The sequence below is a fragment of the Hydra vulgaris genome, chromosome 13 (assembly GCF_038396675.1).
Source record: "Hydra vulgaris chromosome 13, alternate assembly HydraT2T_AEP".
In the NCBI taxonomy this organism is placed as follows: domain Eukaryota; kingdom Metazoa; phylum Cnidaria; class Hydrozoa; order Anthoathecata; family Hydridae; genus Hydra; species Hydra vulgaris.
In genome coordinates, this window is record NC_088932.1 from 40,136,730 (window position 1) to 40,145,000 (window position 8,271).

Sequence of the window (8,271 nt, forward strand, 5' to 3'; positions counted from 1 at the left end):
TTATGAAAGTAATTTTATCTTTTCCTGTATAAAATCCAGTTAAATGGATTTTAATACATAAGTATAGAATTTTACGTGTACTCTTAGGTGCCTAATAAACAGAAGGGGACGCTTATAATTTTTTTTTTTTTTCGACCCCCCGGAGTTTATTAGGCAACTAAAAGTATACAAGTATCTATTAAAGAATTGTTATTATTATCTTTACTTTTACTGATAGAAGTGTGTTATTTGAGAGGTTCTTTTCAAACTCCATAAACTCATCGGCCGTGTTCACCATGTCCATATCTTGAATCAAGTAGCAGTTAATTAAGCTGCTTATTGAAGTGTTTCGAATGCTGCCCCCGTTGTCGCGCATCCAACAAAGAACCTTGCGTTAAAAGGAAAGAACTAAGCGCTGGAAATCTAGAAACCAAATAAAATATATCTTAAACATGGATTGCTACATAGTTACAAATTCAAAAACTTAACATAGCGTTTACAATCTTTTTTAATTTTTAAACATTGTATCAATTTTAGATGAACTGTTTTTTAAGAAGCACTAAGACAACCTAAGAGAAAAATAAATGTCATACTCACTTGATTTTGACATAGGTACAAATTCCTTATCTTCCTCATCTTCCAAACCATCGTCAGACATGCTTACTACAACAAGAAAAAAGTCGTACTTTAATCAACTTCAAAAAAGCAATTTCATAAAACAGTGTTCAAGGAAAACTTAGTTGTTACTTTTAAAAGTAAAATGGTACCTGCAGATACATCAAAATGGGATTTCTTTTGTTTACGAGGTATCTTCTGGCGTACTTCACTTTCATCACTTTTAAAATCAGAAAATATAACGAGTCTTTTTATCTTGCGTCCATTTCCCCTTGATTGATAAAGTGCAGGTGGTTATGGTAAAGCCATCCTTTGATCACAGTTTTCCTCAACCTTTTTATCGTCATTGCTTCTATCAGCTGCTGTAGTGTAGTTGCAGGTCATGCATTCTTCCTTGTCAGCTAGAAAAATAAAAAAGTTCTCATTTTGATATAATTGTATATCAAAACGAGGCCCAACGATTAGAGATTTATGATACAAACCTGGGTATACGTCATAGAATTAAACCCAATCATTAGTGAAAATAATTTTCACTTTCAAACTTTTAGTAATTATAATCCAGATTATAGATTGTTACAATAAAAACGGAAAAGATATTTGGAATCCGAACATTTGTGAGAGATAAAATGAACAAGAACAAACAAATTTCATTTCAAAATACTTACAATGTATCAATTTGATTTTCATTATAGAGTAGCGTCTCCAGTCATCTTTTGGAACTATTTTCTTTGATGAAGCACAGCCAGCAGAAAGGTCCTTTGGTGGCCATCGAAGTATTTTACCTTCAATCCAAATATATGGAACTACATCTCCCATGAACTTTTCATCCTTTTCCCACACAACAAGAGACCACATTTTTATGTATACAATACTGCAAATGATTACAATTTTTCTTTATAAGAGAGTGAAAGTAAATTATTAAGGTGAGTCTATAATAAAATATGACTATATCAAATGAGTAGGATTAGACGACATACAGAAAGAATTCTTTGTGGAGATCACAACAAACTGCAACAACTGTTAAAAACAAAGTAAAAACAACTATTTCTTTACTATTTATTTTAAGAGTTTATATATTTACCTATCTATTTACAAATAACAAAATTACAGTAAAATTGACTCAATTAAAGCAACAACTCCGGTTGAAAAAGATAATCAAAATGTTAAAAATAATTAATTAAAAACGTGGATTTGAAAGTTTTAATTTAATAAAGTAACGACACTACAAATTATACACACTATAAATGGAAAATAGACATCATAATGTCAAATTAAAACTAGTTAATGGACAAACTAGAAAAAATATATCATTACACAATTAACAATTATATTAGTGTTTCATGGAGTAATTTTTATTGTTACAAAGTGTTTTCATTTGGGCTTAAAAAAATGTACCCAATTTTAATATTATTGTAAAATGTGAATGCAAATTTGAAACAGAAATTAAAAAAGGTTATTTCTTTTACTATGATGGAATTTTCAGTAAAAACTTTGTATTTTATTCAAAAGATTGTAACATATCCTTTAAGAAACAGAAAATGTGATGAGGGAAAAGTGAAATCAAAATAAATATTGTTACTTCATACTATACTTTGAACAACCTACAATAGCTTTTAAATCATGCTCAGAAGCGGATGCAACAAAAAACTTCTTCTGAGGTACTTCATGCGAGCAAATTTACATGACAATTCTGCGGTGTTTAAAACAACTGATTTGAAAGACAAATTGTTAAAATCTTTATCACTAATATGTTTATTTCTTTAGAATTTATTAGTAATATAAAGAAGTTTTCACATTTTGCCAATTTAAAGGTATCACACTGGAAATGATCATTGTCTATCTTTCGCAGTACGATTGCATATTCTCCTTTCTTTCTCAAAAAAAAAAGAATCTTGTTCTGTTACAGAAATTTTAGGTCCAGTAACGTGCACTGATCTTTGCAATCCGGTTTCTAAAAATCGTTTCGCAACTTATGCAATTGGGTTGTTAACATTTTTTATTATCTTTTTGATTGATTTCATAAAGTATTAAAAAAAAAAAAAAAAAAAAAAAAAAAAAATATATATATATATATATATATATATATATATATATATATATATATATATACATATATATATATATATATATATATATATATATATATATATATATATATATATATATATATATATATATATATGTATATATATATATATATATATACATATATATATATATATATATATATATATATATATATATATATATATATATATATATATATATATATATATATATATGTATACATATATACATATATATATATATAAATATATATATATATATATATATACATATATATATATATATATATATATATATATATATATATATATATATATATATATATATATATATATGTATACATATATACATATATATATATATATATATATATATATACATATATATATATATATATATATATATATATATATATATATATATATATATATATATATATATATATATATATATATATATAAATATATATATATATATATATATAAATATATATATATATATATATATAAATATATATATATATACATATATAAATAGAGAGACAGAGAGAGAGAGAGAGAGAGAGAGAGAGAGAGAGAGAGAGAGAGAGAGAGAGAGAGAGAGAGAGAGAGAGAGAGAGAGAGAGAGAGAGAGAGAGTCTGTGTGTGTCTTACATGCTAGTCGAAAAGTTTCTTCAATAAACTGTAGTTTTAAAGAAAGCGCTAATAAACCAAAGAAATTTTCAAAACTTAAAAGCTTAATTCTTTTTTAAAATGATAGATTGCTTGCCAAAACCAAACCCTCAGTCAATGTAGCGGCACTCCGCTGCGAGTCAGGCTATTTTTCAGTCGACTTAGCAGCACTCCCTTGTAGCAGCAGACTATAAGATATTCGATGGTTTTTTAAAAAACGATAAACTTAATGTACTTCCGTAATAATTTAATTGCTTTAACTTTTCGACGACAACAATTGAAAGTCGCGAAATTGTTGTTAAAAGTGACTTTTTTTTACCATAAAAGCATCTTTCGACTACAAGATAAGGATATATATATATATATATATATATATATATATATATATATATATATATATATATATATATATATAAATATATATATATATAAATATATGTATGTTTTATATATATATACCTTATTATTATTTTTATTAATATTATTATTGTTATTATTATATTTATTTATTTTTATCGTTTTCTATTAAAAGTTAAGTTAAATCTTGTGCTTTATTAGGGCTGATTGTTTTGTTATTTTTATTTTTAAATTTTTGTTTAGATTTTGAAAAAACTCCTTATAGTTGTTTAATTTAATTATTGAAGATTTTAGCATTGCTTTCAGAGATTTTTCGTTGTTTAAATTTATTACTGAATTGTTTCTGAAAGTTATTTTGTTAAATAAATAGGAACCCCGATATATTATTGAGAATTTTAAGAGTCTTGTTGTTTCAAATGGTATTATTAAGTTGCCTATTGCTTTTGTATTATATTTGTTCCTATTGTTTTTTTAAAAGATGTACTGTAGAATGTTCTGAAACCAGACTTTTATATTTAACCACGAAAAGTTTATTTTGATAAATATATATAATAAGATACATAATATATAAGATGCAAAAACACTGCGTCAATGAAGTATCATGTTTCTTTGAATCTAATCTACTTAACTAAACCGCATCGGTTACCCATGTTTCAACGTTTTTTTAGTTGTCAAAAGTAAAACAAAGTTTCTGTATTAAAACTGTAGAAAGTCTGACACTGTGATATGAAAGTATTGGCTGCTTACAAAAATGTTTTGACATTGATGAAACAAACTTGTAGCTCTGGTAGCATATTGAAGAACTTTAAATATGAGTTAAAAATTCTTAAACGTCAAAAAATTTTGGTGAGTAATCGAAATTAACGTAGTCGTAACGAAAGTAACGAAAGTAACAAAAGTAACGAAAGTAACGAAAGTAACGAAAGTAACGAAAAAAGTAAACGAAAGTAACGAAAAAAACGAAATTAACTTAAACGTCAAATAATTTTGGTAAGTAATCGAAAAAAATCAAGACAACATTTTATTTATGCAATTGTGTAGGTATGTACCCGACGGACATTTGCTTTTATAAGGTACGTTCTAAATGTCTTTTAAACATTCTAAAGATAATAACATTTAGAATACGATTAAAAAACGTTTAAAAGACATTTAAAACGTAATTTTTGAAACCAATGGCCCGTAGGGTAAGTTTATTTGAGACTCGTCTACTACAACTGTTACTTACCTGAAACCAATTCTCCGTGCATTTTACAATTTATTCATCAAAATCCCGACACTAACTACCGCCACTAACTGCCTTTCTTCATTTGGCAATTTATTTCGGTTTATTTATATTTGTCGACTTTAACATATTAAATTTTTTAAGTAGTTGAAAATATGTAAATACAGTTTGTTTTCTTTAAAATACAAAGGTTATAACATCGACAATTTCTTTGAGCTGCCTCCTTGTTGCATCGTTATATAAAGTTACAGAAAACAGCAAGGATAAAGTTCATTTCACAAGTTTTATCTCGATTTCGCACAATCCCCTATACAAAAAGGTTGAGCAAAGTGTGAAAAGTTTGCTAAGCAAAAAACAAGGAGCCATTAACGAGAAACGAATTAAAAGATCTTCTTAACTGAACCAAAACGAACCAAAGTTTATGTGCGCTGAAGAACAAATCGCCACAACAAATGAAATCGGTACTTACGAGATTGTAATGAAGTTTAATTCTAACAAAGTTGACTATTTCAAACTGGTGGATTTTGTTATATCAAAAGAATGCGTATCAAGGAATGCATTTCCATGTAAAACAAAACATGAACCAAAAAAATACGCAAGTTTAAATATAACCTTAGGAACAATCAGCCTTATTGGAAATATTAAACAACTTGAAGTTGGGATTTGTTGTCAATGTTTTCAAAAGTATTTTATATTTTTAAAAACTGATTTTGTATTTTAGTTGTATTTTAGTTTCGCACATTAAATACAAAATATATCATTTACTATATATTGTAATAATATCGTCCACTATTTAAACTAAGTCAAGGTGTCACTCTTTTCAATTACCATAGATTGTAATAATATTGTTCACCATTTAAACTAAGTCAGGTTTTAACTGTTTTGAATATTATATGATGTACATACTAATTTTAGTTATAGATTTAAACAAAAAGAATGTAAAAAGAGTTTTAATCTTGTAATGTTAAATCATTACTCAGTGTGATGCTTTCAAAGTTAAAAACATTACACAGTGTGATGCTTGCATAATGTAGAAGTCCAAAATCTTTTTACATTTTTACAGTGATAAAAGTAAAATAATGAGTAAATAGATGAACTATTTACTCATAGTTTTGAAATATATTTATATTTTGAAACATAAATATGTTTTTTTTTTCATATTTGTTGAAATAGTTTATTGTACCCGAAATATTTAATTTTTGTGCATCAGTACCCAGCAAACACTACAGGTACAGAAAACGTACATTTTACGTTCTGAACTTCCTAGACCTTTTCGGAACCACGATATTTTTTTTTGGTCAGCGTGGAACGGTCAAAAGACGTCTGAGTTACATTCGGAAGTGTGCCTTTCTATAATGAAACACCGATCAAACAAACATCTAAACTAAAATTAAAATCTTGTTTTATTAATATCGGTAAAAATATTTAGTTTTAAGGTTAACTTTTCGTATATATTTTATTTGGTATTTGTTAAATGCGTGTGCTATTTTTTATTTTATCTCGAAACAACATTCACAATGAAAATTTAGATTATATGAAATAAAAAATTTAAAAAAAATTTAGACCATCTTTTTGTATATAGAAAATTATATCAAAAACTCTATTTATAGTTTTAGGTAAAACTATAAATACAGCTTTAATGAACTAAAAATAAAAAATTTTTACCAAAAATTTGTAAAAATCCTAAATAAACGATATTGCAAAGTTATAACTACTTTTAATCAACAATATTATTGAATAAAAATATTATTAGTCATCGATACCTTTTACAAATTTTATTGTTATTGCCACAGTTAAAACCTAAAGTTAATTTTTTTTTACATTTCATTTCTTTCATAAGGATTTTTTCACAGTAGAATATACGATGTATATTGCATATAATTTAGATTATATATTGTATATTATATCTTATGTATATATATATATATATATATATATATATATATATATATATATATATATATATATATATGTATATATATATATAAGGTAAGTATGGGTATTAAGGCCCGGCGGGTAATAAGGCCCACTAATCCAAACTTAGGGAAAAAATAAATTGTGAAACTTTTTTTCGACATTAAAATATTAGAGTTATTTGGTTTTATCACTGGCAGCAAAAAAAAATCAGCATTTCTTTACCGCGCGTTCGACAAAGCAAGATTACTTTGTTAGTTTCGTCAAAAATTGCTTAAGTCTAATTTTTAAGATACGTGTTTTTACATTTTAAAATATTTTATAAAGCTTCTATTTTTTTCAATTGCATTTATTTGCATTAAGTACTTATTCGTTATCATTACTCATCATGTAATATTTATGCAAGTGTTGAAACAAAAGGAACATTATCGATAAACGTAACAGGTTCAAAGCGGGTAATAAGGCCCACTAAAAATTGGGTGAATATATCGACTGAATCTGGTCCTTCACCAGCTTCGGTCACTCAACCCAGTCCCTCAACAGTTTCAGTCGATCAACCTGAAATTAATCTTAATGCAAGTTTCAATGATTTAATGCCGAGTCCTGCTAAAAAGAAAAATATGGTTATGGTCGGTCGCAAAAAAAGTTTTAACTATGTTGCTAAAGCCCTAACGAGAGAAGATTTTCAATCTTCTACTTCTAAAGCTGTTAATAATAAGAATAAGGGCAAAGGAAAAGCAAATGTTTCTAAAGACCTGAAAAAAGATTATTCTCAATCCTCCACTTCTAAAGCTGTTAATAAAAAGAATAAAGGCAAAGGAAAACCAAGTGCAAAGAAAAGTAAGTCTGTAAGTGTGGATGTGAATGATTGGTTTTGTTTGTTATGCCAGCAAAAGTCTGTAGAAAGTATGCGACAATGTAAATGTAAAGTATGGTACCAAGAGGCGTGCATGGGGTATGATTCTGAAGATGAGGAATAATTAGTATGTCCATTCTGCGAAGAATAATGTTTTTCTTTGTAACATTTCTTTATTGAATTTTTTAATTTTCTGTTGTTATTTACTGTTGTATAAAAAATTGATTCTTTTAAAGTATATAAATATGCAAGATTACTTATTATTTTATAAATGTGAGATAAACTATGCATTAAAAGAATGTTTCCAAACTTTTTTCTGGTTTTTCTTTATTTATTTTTTGTATTTTTTACATGGGCCTTATTACCCCCATAAGGGGGTAATAAGGCCCAATCAAGGTATGTTACAAAAACATGAATAACTTTTGTTATAATTATTTCCTCAATATGCAGATAAGATTTTTACATCAAGGAATGATCAATCTTAAGCAGCAGCCGAAAATATTTTTGTAAACTTAATTTTTAAAGCCTAAATGACCAAAAGTCTGTTAGGTGGGCCTTAATACCCATACTTACCTTATATATATATATAT